This window comes from Triticum dicoccoides, chromosome 2A, assembly GCF_002162155.2.
Source record: "Triticum dicoccoides isolate Atlit2015 ecotype Zavitan chromosome 2A, WEW_v2.0, whole genome shotgun sequence".
In the NCBI taxonomy this organism is placed as follows: Eukaryota; Viridiplantae; Streptophyta; class Magnoliopsida; order Poales; family Poaceae; genus Triticum; species Triticum dicoccoides.
The window spans coordinates 136,234,021-136,250,629 of record NC_041382.1 but is presented as its reverse complement, the minus strand read 5'-3'; positions in this window follow the sequence as shown (position 1 = coordinate 136,250,629).

The following is a 16,609-nucleotide window of genomic DNA, read 5'->3' as shown; positions in this document are numbered from 1 at the left end:
ACCACACTACCTTTTGTATTAAAGTACCAAGACTTCGGGGCCCCCGAGACAAGCTCGAGGACTGCCCTCTTTTGTCTGTATGATAAAAATTATGCCTGCAAGTATGTTACTCCTTTTTATGCCGTCTAGCACCGGGCTCGACAAGTCGGCCCGGGGACTTGACGCCTTGCACTATGAAATGCTTCCTGCAGTTGGACAAGTAGTGTGTAAACGCCTAAACCGTCTCCTGTCAGAAGCCGCAGCTCGCAGAGCGACTGTACGGTGGGCAGAAGTAAGGTAGAATGGGCATTCGCATGAAAAATGGCTAAGGACTCAAAGCATAAAACATAGCTCAAGATGGCTTCCAGCCTTTTGCAAACCGACTCTCGAGTAGTTGGATTGCCGCCTCCTATTCAACTTGCTCAATAACTCTTAAAAACGGCTAAGTACTTGCCTTCCCAAAGTAGCCAAGCATTTGATCCAGCGGCAGTCCGCAGAGCGGCTGTCCGATTGGCAAGGCAGGCAACTAAGAGAAAGCAGCAAAGGAAAAAAGCTAAAAGAGCAATGAGCAAGAAAAGATAGAACTCGGATAAATATATTTACATAGCATAGGCCCTTGGCCGAATCTTCGAGCAGAAGTTCAAAATATACCCCGTGGGTGGAATTGTGCGAATTAACAAGTTCTTCAAAGACTGCTGAAGTAGATAAAATAAAGGTAAAGCGGCAGCTTAGGAAGCAGCTGACGCATTTGGAGGGTCGGACGATGCGGCAGCGTCAGGCGTCGGGGCGGCCGGCTGGCTAGTCTCGGTTTGATCGCCTCCGGCGGCAATCGGGTCGGTCGCACACGGCTCGTTGCTGAGGCGCGGTCGAGCTGAGGCTGGCCGTCTACTCCGTCTTCTGGTGCCTCCGTCTCGCCTCCGTCCTCCGCCTCGCCCTCCTCCTCGACGCTGGAGCCAATCACCTCCGCCGAGTCCTCGCCGTAGTCCAGGTTCATCCCAAACCACTCCGGCGGTACCTCCTCGCCGTCTTCAGATCGCTCGGGGACGAAGATGCTGGTGTCGGTGTACTCGGTGATCGCCGCAGCACGCTTGACGAGGGCGTCTTCCGTAGCTGCCATCTCCGGCTGGGCCTCCGACCGAAGCGTGGCCAGCCGGTCTAGATCCAGCCCCGGATACCACGCCTTGACGAACTCCAAGGCCCGGCGCGCTCCAGCTCGGGACGAAGAACCCTTCCAGGCCTCAAGACGACCAGCCACGACCTCTAGCCAGTCGGCCGTCAGGCTGGGGGTGCGCGGAGCCTGCATGTCCGGCCACAGGGCGGCAATCGCCTGGGCACCGTGTAACACCCCGCGACCGATGTGCCAGGTGTCCTCCAGTTTTTCGCTGTTGTTGCCTTGTCATTGCTTGCGTGTCTTGCATTCATATCATGTCATCATGTGCATTTCATTTTCATACATGTTCGTCTCATGCATCCGAGCATTTTCCTCGTTGTCTGTTTTGCTTTCCGGCGCTCCGTTCTTCTCCGGTGGTCATTTCTACCTTTCTTTCATGTGTGGGGATTAAACATTTCCGGATTGGACCGAGACTTGTCATGCGGCCTTGGTTTACTACCGGTAGACCGCCTGTCAAGTTTCGTACCGTTTGGACTTCGTTTGATGCTCCAACGGTTAACCGAGGGACCGAGAAGGCCTCGTGTGTGTTGCAGCTCAACACCCTTCCAAAATGGCCCAAAACCCACCTAAACCTGCTCCATCGTCTCGGTCGTTCGATCACAATCGCGTGGCCGAAAACCACACCTAATTTGGACTCTCCTAGCTCCCTCTACCTATAAAAGAGCACCCCTCCCCGAAATTTTGGATCATTTCGCGGATGAACCCTAGATCCACTCCTCCCCGCGCCGCCGGACATGTCCGCCCGGCGGCCGGACACGTCCAACCGCCCGCCGCAGCGAATCACGTCGCACCACCTATCCTCCGCCGCCGGCCCGCGGAGCCCAGATTGGGCCCGCGCGAGCCCACACCGCCGCCGTCGCCCGCCCGTTTCGACCCGCCGCCTCCTCGCCGGACTTGCGCCGCCTGCTCGCCAGGGCGCCTCGCCACCGCGCCCCTTCATGCTCGCCGCCGCCGGCAGCCGCCCACCGGAGCCGCGGCCCGCCGCCACCGCCTCCCACGGAGGATCCTGCAACCACCGCCGCCCGGCTCCCATGCCTGCGCCGCCTCCCGCTCACGGGCGAGCCCCTTCACCGCCTCGGGCGCCATCACCGGCGCGGCCATCCGCCGCCCCGACCGCGCTACTCCGGCGCCGCTCGGCCTCGCCACGGCCGCCTGCAACCTCCTCGTCACCGGCGTCCTCTCCGGCCACCGGATCCGGCCCTCCTCCGGCCTCCTCCTCGTCTCCGGCCTCCTTCTTCGTCTTCGGCGCAACTCCGGCCAACTCCCGCGAGATTTCGTCGGGATGAATCAGATCCACCCATCCCTCCAACCAAACGGCTCCTTCCCCATGTCCCGGATATCTCCGTCCCGCGTTGACTTTCGCGGAGGTATAATTTCACTAAGTCCCCGAAATTCCCAGATTCATATGCCCATGTTCATCATGTCGTAACTTTGCATCCGTAGCTCCGATTCATGCATATAGCATATCAAAATGTTTGTGTCAGAGAGCTCATCATTTCATCTCATTGCATCATTTTCATTTGAGTTCATCTGGATGCCTGAAATGCTGTTAGAAGAGTGCTATTTGAGATAATTGTCAGATCTGCTGCTCCAATTAGATATTTGTCATTTTTGCCATGATTATTGTGTGCATGATATGCCCATGAGCTCTACATGAGTTTTGTTATATGCTTTGTCATCTTTCCAGAGGTGCTATCCATGTATTTTTGTGATATGTGTGGTGACTAGCAAAAGCTTGCAAAGTGGTGCATTCGTTAATGCTGATTTCAGGGACTTAGAGATTCCACTAAGCCCTTGATCTGTTTATTTCAATATGCCATATGTTCATGTTGTTTCCTAGTGATCCGTGCCTCTTTTGAGGATGATCAGTAAGGATGTTTTGTTAATCTTGTAGTGATCTATTCATCCATGTTTTTGTTTGCAATTATGGAGCACCCTAGATTGAGTCAATCGAGCTCTACTTTTGTTATTTTGTGAATCTGGGCAGATTGTCTACTTGTTAGCGATTTTGCCGAGGATGTTGTAGTTGATCCGTGCATTCTATGTTGTTGTTCTTGCCATGTCTAACTTGTATAATGTGTATTCTTGATGGGTGTATGCTTAGATTGTCATGACTTGCTCTGTAGTGTGTGCATCGATCTCGTAAACATGTCTACTTGATATCTGATTTGCATGCTCCAGTTTTTCACTAAGTCTGAGAGTCTGATTATGTTTTTGCCATGTTCACATGCTTGCAATTGTATTTTCTGATCCCTTTTGGCTCAAGGTCACTAAGGGACTTTTGTTAAGCTCTTTGAGTAGCTCCATGCCATGCTTTACTTTGCCATGTTCAGGTCCTGTAGCATATAGTTTTCATGCTCCAAAGAGTGCCATCTGATCTGAAATTCCAGGCTTGTGTTAATTTCACTAAGTCTGAAACCTGTTTACCAATTGCACTTTTGTCATGCTTGTTTGAACCTGTTAATGGATAAATTAGCCGTAGCTCAGTGTTCATCTTTTGTTAAGCATCATGAGTGGATCCCTGCCATGTATTTTGTTGCCATGTTTGGGTGCTGTAGCATGTTTAACTTGTTGCATTTAGATGACCACGTGCTGTTTATCGCAGACCATTGTCATATTCGAATAGCTTGCCATTTCCAAACCGTAACTCCGATTCCGGTGATCTTTATATCGTTTTCAAGCGGAATCACCTCACCTTTCCAGTGGCACACTTGGATTTCCAAGTTGAGGCCAGGTTCATTGATTCCTTGTCAAATCATGCATATGCATCGCATACCGCATCCCGCATATCATACCATGTTCTTGTGTTGGTTGTTTACTATGTTGTGTGCTTCCTTTCCGGTGTTTGCTTCTTCGGGTTGGTTCTGGTAACGTCGCGTTTGTGAGGACCCGTTCGACTACGTCTGTTTGTCTTCTTCATGGACTCGTTCTTCTTCCTTGCGGGATTTCAGGCAAGATGATCATACCCTCGAAATCACTTCTATATTTGCTTGCTAGTTGCTCGCTCTTTTGCTATGCCTATGCTGCGATACCTACCACTTGCTTCTCATGCCTCCTATGTTGTTGAACCAAGCCTCTAACCCACCTTGTCCTAGCAAACCGTTGATTGGCTATGTTACCGCTTTGCTCAGCCCCTCTTATAGCGTTGTTAGTTGCAGGTGAAGATTGAAGTTTGTTCCTTGTTGGAACATGGAGATGTTGTTCCTTGTTGGAACATGTTTACTTGTTGGGATATCACCATATCTCTTATTTAATAAATGCACCTATATACTTGGTAAAGGGTGGGAGGCTCGGCCTTATGCCTGGTGTTTTGTTCCACTCTTGCCGCCCTAGTTTCCATCATATCGGTGTTATGTTCCTGGATTTTGCGTTCCTTACGCGGTTGGGTTATAATGGGAACCCCTTGACAGTTCGCTTTGAATAAAACTCCTCCAGCAAGGCCCAACCTTGGTTTTACCATTCGCCACCTAGCCTCTTTTTCCCTTGGGTTAGGCCAGCCCAAGGGTCATCTTTATTTTAACCCCCCCGGGCCAGTGCTTGTCTAAGTGTTGGTCCGAAATGGGCAGCCTGCGGGGCCACCTCGGGGAAACTTGAGGGCTGGTTTTACTCGTAGCTTGACCTATCCGGTGTTGCCCTGAGAACGAGATATGTGCAGCTCCCATCAGGATGTCGGCACATCGGGCGGCTTTGCTGGATTTGTTTTACCATTGGCGAGGATGTCTTGAAGAACCGGGATACCGAGTCTGATCGGAATGTCTCGGGAGGAGGTCTATTCCTTCGTTGACCATGAGAGCTTGTCATGGGCTAAGTTGGGACACCCCTGCAGGGATTTGAACTTTCGAAAGCCGTGCCCGTGGTTATGGGCAGATGGGAATTTATTAATGTCCGGTTGTAGATAACTTGAACCTTAACTCAATTAAAATGCATCAACCACGTGTGTAACCGTGATGGTCTCTTTTCGGCGGAGTCCGGGAAGTGAACAGGGTGTTGGAGTTATGCTTGATGTAGGTTGTTCTAGGATCACTTCTTGATCATACTTTTATCGACCGTGCTTTGCCTTCTCTTCTCGCTCTCTTTTGCGTATGTTTAGTCACCATATATGCTAGTCGCTTGCTGCAGCTCCACCTCATACCTTTACCCTACCCATAAGCTTAAATAGTCTTGATCGCGAGGGTGCGAGATTGCTGAGTCCCTGTGGCTCACAGATACTTCCAAAACCAGCTTGCAGGTGCCGAGGAGTCCGTGCAGATGACGCAACCAAGCTCAGGAGGAGCTCGATGAAGATCTTGTCCTTTATGTTGTTTCGTTCTAGTTGATCAGTAGTGGAGCCCAGTTGGGGACGATCGGGGACCGTGTCGCATTTGGGGTTCTTCTTTTATTTTAGTTCCGTAGTCGGACCTTGATTGTATCTGGATGATGTAATGCTTTAGTCATGTAATTGTGTGAAGTGGCGATTGTAAGCCAACTATGTATCTCTTTTCCCTTATTGTATTACATGGGTTGTTTGCGAAGATTACCTCACTTGCGACATTGCTTTCAATGCGGTTATGCCTCTAAGTCGTGCTTCGACACGTGGGAGATATAGCCGCATCGAGGGCATTATACACCGACATGCTGAAGCCGGCGCAGCATCCGGTGAGTCGGCCGAAGGCGAGCCTCGATGCTCAGGATGTGCTCGTCAAGGGTTCGGGGGGCGTCGGCGGCGATCTCTGCGCCCTCCGCCCTCCGACCTTCACGATCAGCCTTGATGGCTTGGATGGCGGCCTGCGAGTGCCCAGGAAAGAAGTCTGCCAAGATGGAAGAAACGAAGAAGCAAGTCAAAAACCAGGAGTCGGCACGACTTATAATCGGCAGCTCGAAGAAAGAAAGTAAAGAAACTCACCATCAACGATGTCTTCAATCTCATGGAAGCCGGAGGCCAGCATCGCCTAATTGTCAGACCAGGAGGAGCGCTCGCTCGCGAACTCGGCCAGAAGGGCGGTCTCCGTCTCTTCCGCCTCCCTCTGCGTCTTCACAAGCAGCTCCTTCTGCTCTGCCAATTGAGTGGCCAGCAGATCGCGCTCCGTGGCGAGCTTGCTGCACTCCTCCCCTTTGGCGCGCGATGCGGAGTTGGCTTCGCTCAGCTGCTGTTGAAGAGCAGCATTGGGTCCTGAAAAGAAGAAAGAAAGAAGGCGTTAAGTCATCAATAAAGAAGATCGCCGGGGAGATCCGGCCCGACTGCTCAGCAGTCGGCCTGAATCTCAGGGACTACAGCCCGCGGGTGCGCCAGCGCACCCCCGCAAAGAAGGAAAAGGACTTACTCCGGCTCTCCGACAAATCGGCGGTCCGCTTGCCCAGCTCTTCAACGTTACAGTTGAAGGCAGTGGCACGGAGGTTGTGGTAATCCTGCGTCAAGCATTTCAGACAAAAAATTAATACCCAGAGTTCATCAATTGGAGTTCCGGGCCGCCTGCTCAGCAGCCAGCCCGAAACTTGGGGACTACACCCAGTGGGTGCGCTGGCGCGCCCCCACAGAGAGGAACAAGGAAACAAGGACCAAAGGAAAAAACATACCCGGACGGCTGCCCGCGACGCCAGGTACGCCTTGGTGCAATTCTGGAGAGCGTCACCCTCGACACGAAGCTTCGCCTAGACGTCCAGAAGCGCCTGGTTTAGCGTCCCTGTGCCGCCTCCTCGCACCCACCCAATGGGCACGGCGCTCGTCGCTTCGGCGTCTGGGATCGCCGAGCTGGCGGTGCCGGCCTCCAGGGGGCGGGGTGCCAAAGTCGCCTTCTCCATACGGCCGACTTGGAGGAGCAACCTCACCACGGCCTCGTCTTCGGTCGGCGGTATCGGAGGGTCCGCTGGCTGCTTGCCTTGCGCTTCCTCAGACGGCGGCGGAACGATCACGTCCGGCGTAGAAGGGTCGCCGCCTTCCCTCTCCATGGCGGGGTTCTCGCCGCCGGCTTGCCCAGTCTGCCCCATGAACTCCGGAGGCGGCGGCGCAGAGTTCAACGGGGTGACGAACACCGCCGATTGGCGGCGTGCGGCCTCCTTAGCCTGCCGCTTCATCGCGGCGGCGGCTTCCGCCTCCGCCAGTTTTTTCTTGGCGGAGGCCTCCGCCCTATCGGCCTCCGCCTTCTCCAGGTGAACGGCCTCTTCTTCATTGCGCTTCTCCTGCACATTCCGCTCTGTCGCCTCCCGGAGGTCAGCAGCGGGGTCAATCCGCCGAGTGGTGGCGGACGTCTCCGCCGACCCCATGATGGAGGCGGCGGTGACCCTCTCAAGAGTGAGGGGAGCCCTGAAGCAAGGGGAGCAAGCAAAGACTCAGACAAAGCCACAAAGAAGAATAAAGCATTAAGACAGAATACTCACGCGGAGACCAATGGCGGCTTCTTCACTTCCTTACGGAAGTGGATGGCCTTCGCAGCTGCCTCGTCCCGCCGGGTCGCCGCAGCCAAACCCTTGGGCTTCTTTGGCCGACTTCCGAACAAGGTCAGCACGGCCCTGCGCTTCTTCCCGCCGCCTAGAGCACATGGCGCGGCAGAAGAGCCCGCGCTAGGCTGGCTGGCTCCTGGCCAATGGCGGGGGGCGACTTCTCCCTCGGCGTCGTCGTCAGGCCAGTCGGCGAAAGTGGCCGAAGGCCTGAAGTCGCCTGCTGCTCCTCTTCCTCCCTCGGCGTCATCCTCCAGAGCCGCCGCCCCCAGATCGGGGTCGTCGACGTCGCTCTCCACCCGGTCGGCGAGGAACTCGCGGGCCGGCCCCGAGGTGCCGGCTGGCGGGTGGAGGAGGGGATCTGACCAAAGCCGACTGGTCAAAACAAACTCGGCAAGAAAAAAGACAATCCAAAGAAAGAAAGGAAAGGTAAATCACCACAGGCGGGGGGTTGGCGCGGGAGTACGGCTCCTTGCCGAACCGCCAATCCTCCAGGAGCTTGCTGTCCGAGAGGTAGTTCACCATGAAGGCCACTTCCTCGTGAGGCATGTCCTTGGTGCACATCCGACTCGGGTCGCGGTGCCCACTCATTTGGCATATCATATGGGGGCGGCCTTAGAGCGGGAGAACTCGGCACGCCACGAAGGCGGCCAGCATGTCTGGACCAGTCAAGCCCTCCGACTGCGTCAGCACTCAGAGTCGCGCGATGGCGCCGGATCTCGTGGGCGTCAGCGACTTGGCCCGGTACGACCAGTTGGGCAGTCTCCCAGCCGGCGGGCCTGCTTTGAAAGCCGACAGGTTGACCTAGTCGCCCCTCATGGAGACGCTCTTGACATAGAAGTACGATCTCTGCCACATCTTCACCGACTTTATCAACGAGATGGAGGGGAAGGGGTTGTCGGCCCCCGACCTTCGCATGGCGATGAAAGCGCCGCATTGAGCCGACACGCCTGCAGCCTGGGTGCCGAGCTTGGAGAAGAAGAACCCCCCCCCCCCAAGCTCGAGGGTGGGGAGGACTCCGAGGAAGCCTTCGCACAAGGCCACGAAGGCGGACAGCAGCACCACTGTGTTGGGGGTGAGGTGGTGCGGCTGGAGGCCGTAGAACTCTAGGAAGGATCGGAAGAAACTGCTCGCCGGCAGCCCCAACCCGCGCAAGCAGTGCGAGCGGAAGATGACCCGCTCGCCCTCCTGCGGCGCGGGGAAAATCTCCCCCTTCGGTGCAAGACGCACCCGCACGTGATCCTCGCCGGGGAGCCAACGAGTCCGGCAGAGGAACTCGACGTGGTCGTCGTGAACTTCGGAGCCGTCCCAGGTGCCGGAGCGCACCGGGGGAGGCGCGGCGGCAGAGGAAGAGCTCATCGCGAGCTGATCGACCGCGGCATTCGTCGGAGCTTGGGCGCGCGGCGGAGCGAAGAAGAAGAAGGAGGAGGAGAGCGAGGAGCAGTGAGAAGGAAGAGAGCGAGGAGTGGTGGGAAGGAGGAGCGCGCGTGCCCCCCTCTTTCCCCTACTTATAGCCTCGTGGGCTGCGAAGCCGAGGGGGCGGTCGTGGGATTTACTGCGCCCACGGCCCCACGACCCCCACGTTCCACGACAAAGTTACTGCACGCAGTAACTCCACGAGAATTCCAACCGTCTGCCGATGCCGCGGCGGATCCGCTCTGGCGCCGAGGCGCGGTAGTGGCGGGCCCCGCCTATGGGCCTGTCCCGTCGCACGCGTAGGTTGGCAGAATGGCCCGGCCACGTGTCATCGCATGACAGGACTAGAACGGGCGGCGGCCTGGAGGCTTAGCTAGCACGCTACTTGGATCCCGCCGTGACGTTCGAAATATTGTGCGAGTCGGAATTGAGCGAGTCCGAGTTGAGCGAGTCCGACTCCTTCTAGTCGGCCCGGCAGAAGTCCATCCAAGACCATGTGTTGAGCACCCGGAAGGAGAAACTGCTGAGGCTTCTCGGCCGATTGTCCGCGGCGCCTCATCAGCTGCGGGGACTACTGTCGGAGTAATGGGCCACGGGTAGGCCAACCCGAGCCCCAGAACCATTCAAGACATCGGGGCAGGCTGCGCCCCTCAAGGCCCCAGGACGAAGAGCCGCCTTCAAGAAGTCAATGGCAAGACGGTCGACTGACCACTCGCGGCCGAGTCCCAGGGACGACCGCAGGGTAAGCCGACTCCTAACTGGCGACTTCCGGAGAAGCCGACTTTGGGGAGTCGGCTGCGACTCCAACAAACCCCGTGACCTCATCAAGGGGGACGGGGCGGGAGAGTGGCTACAGTGAAGCCCACTCCCGCCCCTTACCAAGGACGGGCATGGCCACATCACGCCGTACCCCGAAAGATCTCCGTGCGGTGTGGCACTGTTGCCATGCCGACCCTGACATCAGCACCGCCGGACTGAATCCTGCACCCACGACGGCTTGTCTGTACGGCTCAGAGGCAGCGGGTCCCACCAGTCGGTGAGACCCTCGGAGACGGCAAGAGGACCACCAGTCGGATCCGTCGGGAGTCGGCCCGGGGAAGTCGGCCGAGCCCTCCCCCAGGCCCACGCACCATTAATCAAGATGTGATGGAGAGTGGCAATAGTGATCGCTCGCCAGGCGGCGGGGCTGTTGCCACAACCCCATGATCAAGCCCGCGTCATCAGAAGCACGACACAGTAATCAGCAGCCGGCAAGACCCGCCCGCGGCGGATGCGGCCTGTCGGCTCCGTACTAGGCCAGTCGGCGGGGCCTGCCAGTCGGCGGGCCCCAGCGGTCGGCGGGGAAGACGGAGGCCAGAGGCGCTGACGGCTGGGCCCGCGTCCCGTCAGATTACCATTGTACCCCTGGGGGGTAGGCCTATATAAACCCCCCAGGGCACCCATGCAAAGGGTTGGAACCCATTAGCTCTAGGCCAAATCATATAGAAGGGAGAGAGCTAGCCTTGCCCTCTCCTACCTCCAAGAAACAACTCAAGGAGCAACCGTGTAAACACTTTGCCATAGTGATCATGCGGAGACCCCGTAGAGCAGCAGTAGGAGTATTATCTCCCCGGAGAGCCCTGAAGCTGGGTAAGATTTGCCGGCGTGCATGCCTTCGCCTCATCCCGTTTCCAGGCACCGGCGATGTTCTACTCGCCCCCACCATGATAAGCCATCCTTTGGCATATATCGCACCAAACCCCCGACAGTCCATCTCGGCGATACACGCAGCGTCGCCCGAGGCGAGCTCTAATTTTAGTCCCACCTCGCCTACCGAAGCTCGCCCGCACTGGCTTAAATAGCACGCACCGCCCTACCCGTCGTACTCCTTCTAAAAACACTGCCTCGCCTACTCTCTCTTCACCGCCTAGTTGGGCATGTGGGCCTTGCGGGGCCGAAAAGCGTTCGCTTTTGCCGTCGCTTGATCGGGATCGGGATCGGCCTAGTACGCCCTGCCCGGCTCCGGGCCGATGATCTTCTTTTTAATTTCTTTTGATTCTCTTTTGCTAATATTATATTTTTATTTTTTATTTTTTATTTGCTTTTCTAATTTTCAAATTTTATTTCTTATATAATCAATCTTTTATGTTTTTAACTTTTTTTGCATTTCAACTTTACAATTATTATTTAAAATAATACATTTTTAAATAACGGTCAAACAATTTGAACAATTTTTTAACAACATTCATTCAAGCACTCGATATTTCATTCTATTTTTGGAAATATTTTACATAACCAGAAATTAAACTTAACAAAACGACATTACAAAAATAATTAAACATAACTAAACGACATTTCGAAACTAAACTAAACTACTCGTCTTCGACGCCGCCGAAGTCTGCCTCGTCGTAGAGCCCGTCGCCATCGTCGTTGTCGTTGTTGCTGCTGCTGTCGTCGAGGGGCACCACGGGCGCCACGGGCGCAGCCGGCGCAGCCATCGAGTCCGCCACCGCGGCGTGGTAGCCGTGGAAGTCCGGCGGGTCCTCCGGGTGGACGGCGACCGGGGCGAGCTGCATGTACTCTGGACCTGAGGGGGCGGCTGCGGCACGCTCTCCGACTCCCAGACCGCCGTCAGGTAACCCGGCATGTCGTCCGGGTCGTCGGCCTCCGCCGCCAGCCGCCTGTACTCCGCTAGCAACACCGACTTTGGCTGCTACTCTGGCTCGGGCGGAGGGGCGCGGCTGGACCCGGCGCCGTTCCTCGCCATGGTGCGGCGATCGCGGTCGCCGAAGTCGACGCAGGCGCGGGTGGAGCGCTCCTCGCCGCGGCGGAAGAGAGTGTAGTCATAGCTCGTCGAGGCGAGCACGGCACCGGCGGCCGCCTGCGTGCGGTATGGTGCGATGACCTCCTCGAACATGCGCCCGTTCCAGAGATGGTGCCGCCGCGCGCGGTTGTGCTTCACAGGCTGGCGCGGGCCGGTGTAGGCGTGGAGGCGCCGCTCGTGGTCGTCGGCGAGCCGGTCCGCCCACCCGGGGTGGTTGGGGGCGTACTGCGGGTCCTTGAGCTTCTCCAGCGACATGCGCGTCCGATAGAGGCCGACGGCGCGGGCGAAGAGGTGGTTGCCGACCTCGGGCACCGGCGCCACCGGCACGCCATCGACGCTCAGCCGCCACCTCGCCGGCAGGTGCACGTCGGGCGCGGCAGGGATGGCGAAGTGGGTGAGCTCCTCCGCCTCCTCCAGCGTCAGGTTGGGGCGAGCCATCGCCGGCGAGAGGGAGAGGAAGGCGCGAGAGGCGACGCCGGCGACATAAGGAGAAGGCGAGGGGAGGCAAGAGTGATGCGAGCGACGACGGGCGTGGGCGGCTTTTTATAGGGCGTCTGGAGGGCACGGGGGTGGGTGCCGGCGATTAATGTCGGCAGGCGAGGGGGCGGCGTGCGCAGGCGGTCAAAGCGGTGGCGTGTGCACGCGAGCCGTCGGCGAGCGCTAGGCGGTCAGGCGGTGGTGTGTGAATCGACGCTGCACGCGGACCGATGCCGGCGATTGGACTTCTCACTGCGCCGTCGATGGGACTTGCCACTACGCCGGTGTAAATGGCCTTAGTGTAATCCGCACCGGATTAATGCGGGTGGGCGGCAATGGTTAGGGTTAAGTACACGTGGGCCCGCCCCTCCTTCTCACGCGGCGTACACTGCCACGTAAGGGCGTACAATGAACCGTACGGCCGCGCGCCGCGCTATGCCATGGCCACCGCACCCACCTGGATTTCCCATCCTACCCTTCTTTACGAAGGGGTATCTTTTAATCTAGGTCGTTGATGTGTCCAGAGGGTTGTACCGAAGACGAAGTGCTTATGTGTAGCAGGGCTCACCCATCCTTCGGTCCAAAAACGTCCTACCAAAAACTAAGATCTTCCGTCCCTAGTCGTATCGCCACCTTCGAAATAGTTTTTGGTAGGACGTTTAGCGGCCGCCGTCGATGTCAGTCCCAACTCCCAAATACTTAGGTCCATGACGATGACTACATCCAGGTCGGTCAGGTGGTGGAGAGCGCGATGGCGCCCACGCTGCTTAGGCGAGGTGGTGGCCTGCAAGAAGAAAGAGGCCAAGAGATAAACAACTCCGCTCCGCTTCTTATTTCCTCGGTAATGACCCAGGCATCAAAAGGGGTGCTGAGAGGTGCAAAAACATTGGTGGTTTTTCTCCAACCGAGCATCCCCTTTCCGTTAGTTGCTTAACGAAAATACAAAAGTTCACGAACATCACAAGCAAGATAAGGAGGAGGGAAAGAGAGGGAGGTGAGTTAGTGCATTGCCAGAAATCCCACTACGAGTGCTCGACCTCCAAACACCCCTTACTGGGCAAGAACCTGACAACACATCTAGTTTTGTAACCAAACAACTAAAACCAAGACTAACCAACACAACTACAAGACAAAGCACACATAGTTCACTCCCGAGGAAACATTTCCACCAAAACGCAACCACAAAGGAGCCCTTCAAACAGCCGATCACACCCCATAAGAATGTCCCAAGCCCACACAACAACTGGTGGATTCATCTACCAAGCGAGCATCGTAACTTTCTTTATCAACACCCTAAATCCAACTTGGAACACATCCTTGTTCGCGCTTTTGGGAAGACCTGCCCATTACATCATAAAAGAGCAAACAGTGAAGATAACCTCCACGGGAGATCGCATAACATGCTGCTCAAAGGTTATCTTGTCCCTAAGGGTCCAAATCCCCCAGCAAACAGCAGCCACACACATCATATTTTATTTGTGCCCCTAAAGTAGAAAAGCATAGAACCAAGTAAAAACTTTGCCACAAGTTCCTTGGGCAGCTATCAGTACCTGTAACTCTATCAATAATGCCCCAAATAGATACAGACCCCACAACCAAAAAACAGGTGTTGAGCATCTTCAAGAACATTACAAAAAGAGCACATAGGGTCACCCAACCATTTTCTCTTCTTTAGACTAGCACAACATTTCCAAACAACTTCCACATATGCATTTCAATTTAAGAGGGATGGGGTCTTTCCAGATCCAACCGTTATGAGAATCAGCCAAAGGTTTTTCCAGCAACTTCTAAGCCAAAGCCTGATAAAATTACCACTGTTAAGAAGTTTTCTACCTTCCATATAGATATGTTTAACTTTCAAAATAAATTTCCAGCACGAGAATCTGAAAAGCGAGCTTTGATCGTGGCAACCGTCTGATTACGGAAGTACTTAGCTCGAACAATTTGTTGCCACAATCCTTCCCGATTATCCAATTTCCACCACCATTTAGTAAGGAAGTTGATATTTTGTTTTTTAAGATCCAAAACACCCAGCCCACCTTTATTTTTCGAGCAACAAATCACATTCCATCTGACCATATGAATTTTCTTCTTAAGTCTCCCAGCTTGCTAAAAGAAGCTTCATGTGGGTTTGTTAAGCTTATTTAGGGTAGTCTTATTTAACAAAAACATAGACATGATCAAAGAAAGGATACCAGACAAACAAGAATTGACCAAAATAAGCCTGCCCCCAAATGAAGATGCCCCTTCGAGGCATCCACTCCCCTAATCATCTTACCCACAAGGAATTCACAGTCGATAGTTTTAAGTGCATCAAAACTAACTAGCACCCCAAGATATTTCATAGATAAAGTTGAAACAACACAACCAAAAAGCTCCGAGTAAAATCTAGCAACTCCATTATCAACACCTACCACAAAAATTTCGCTTTTCAAATAGTTGATCTTAAGCCCCGACATCGATGCTAAAAGGTAGAGTAACAGCTTAAGGTTGACAGCTTTAGCACAATCACGAGACAAAAAAAATCACCGTATCATCTGCATATTGTAGTACAACAACCCCCTTATCAATCAAACACGGCGCCATACCAACAAACAAGTCATATTTTTGAGCTCGCAATATCATTTTGGTAAAAACATTGCGCTGCCATATTAAAAAGAAAAGGAGACATAGGGGCCCCTTGACGGACCACTTTTGCACTTTGGTAGTATGGACCAATCTGATAATTAATCTTGATTGAAACAATGCCATTATTGAGAATGTGTTTAACCCACAAACACCATTTATCATTAAAACCACGAACTCTATGGACAGCAAGTAAGAAATCCCAATTGATCTTATCATGGGCCTTTTCAAAGTCTAATTTGAGCATGACCCCCTCCCATTTCTTAACATGTGCATGATGCATAATTTCATGTAAGGAAAGAGTCTCATCAACAATATTATGATTCTTAATAAAAGAATTTTTTTGTGGACTAAACAACTTATGAGCAAAAGGATCACTCCTAATATCAGGGTTTTTGGTAATCCACTTATACATGCATCTAAATAGGCAAATAGGTCTAAATTGTTGTATGGAATTTACCTCAGTCAGCTTAGGAATAAGAGTTATGACTCCATAGTTAAGCCTTTGAACATCCAGCCTCCCCTAAAAAAATCATCAAAGATATGCATAATATGACCCTTAATAAACTCCCGATAACATTGAAAAATTCAATGGGGGATGTTATCAGGTCGAGGAGCTCTATTACTATCCATTGAAAAAATAGCATGTTTTACCTCTTCCTCAGAAAAAAGGTCTAGTAAGAGTAGCATTATCACTAGTAGACATTTTTCCAGAATCATCCAGGGGCAGAACCTAACAAGTACTTATAGTACTCAGTGGCAAGCTTTAGGATATTACCACCCCATTATTATCAAGAGAGTAAATGCTTTTTTCCCCTCCTCTTCCCATTAACAACTCTAGGATAAAAAGTAGTGTCATTGTCTCCTTTTAAGAGCCATCTATCATTGAAATATTGCAACCACTGTACCTCTTCATCAGCATATAGTTCATATAATTCTGAAGGAATTTCAACTTTGCAGTTATAAGCCTCCACATCTACAGGAGTTAATTTCTCGGTCCGACCACTTTGGGTCTATTGTACGCAACATTTCTTTACATTTGTACAAGAGGCTGTTTTCAGGACTCGAACCCGTGACCTCACAAGGCAAAAATTTAGCACTGCCCCAAGGCTCCCCTTCATCCCCACCCTTTAAAACATTTTTAAAATCTCTTGAGCTTAATATTCAAAATATCTATAGTATCAGAGCTAGTAACATTTTGTCTCTATTTTTTTAATAATAGGAAGAAAATATGCATGCTTTAACCAAGAGACATCAAATCATTCTCTGGTCTTCTTCTCACTAAGCTGAGACACCCCACTCTCCAGGATCAAAGGATTCTGATCAGATAAATCTCTAGCCAATTTAGTAACATGGACCGTAGGGAAAAGGTCTTCCCAGGAAGACATAAGAACCCTTTCCATTTTTTCTAAAGTGGTACTTTGATGTTTATTGGATCAAGTGTACATTCCCCCCACCATATATCACGAAAACATTGGTGTTGCAAGAGCAAAACTGTAATGCCGGTTATGCATCTTCAGTTCTGTACTACTCTTCGATATTCTACTACCATTTTGAGTTGCACTACAGAGTGTCATTATTCTCTCTCACCATAGAACTTACATTTGTGCATCGAACAAGTGTTAGTCAGTAAATTAAGTAACTAAAAAACATTATACAAATTCATAAACATAAAACTAGATAATGTTACCACCAAACTAGCCAACTTGATAAATTATACAGTG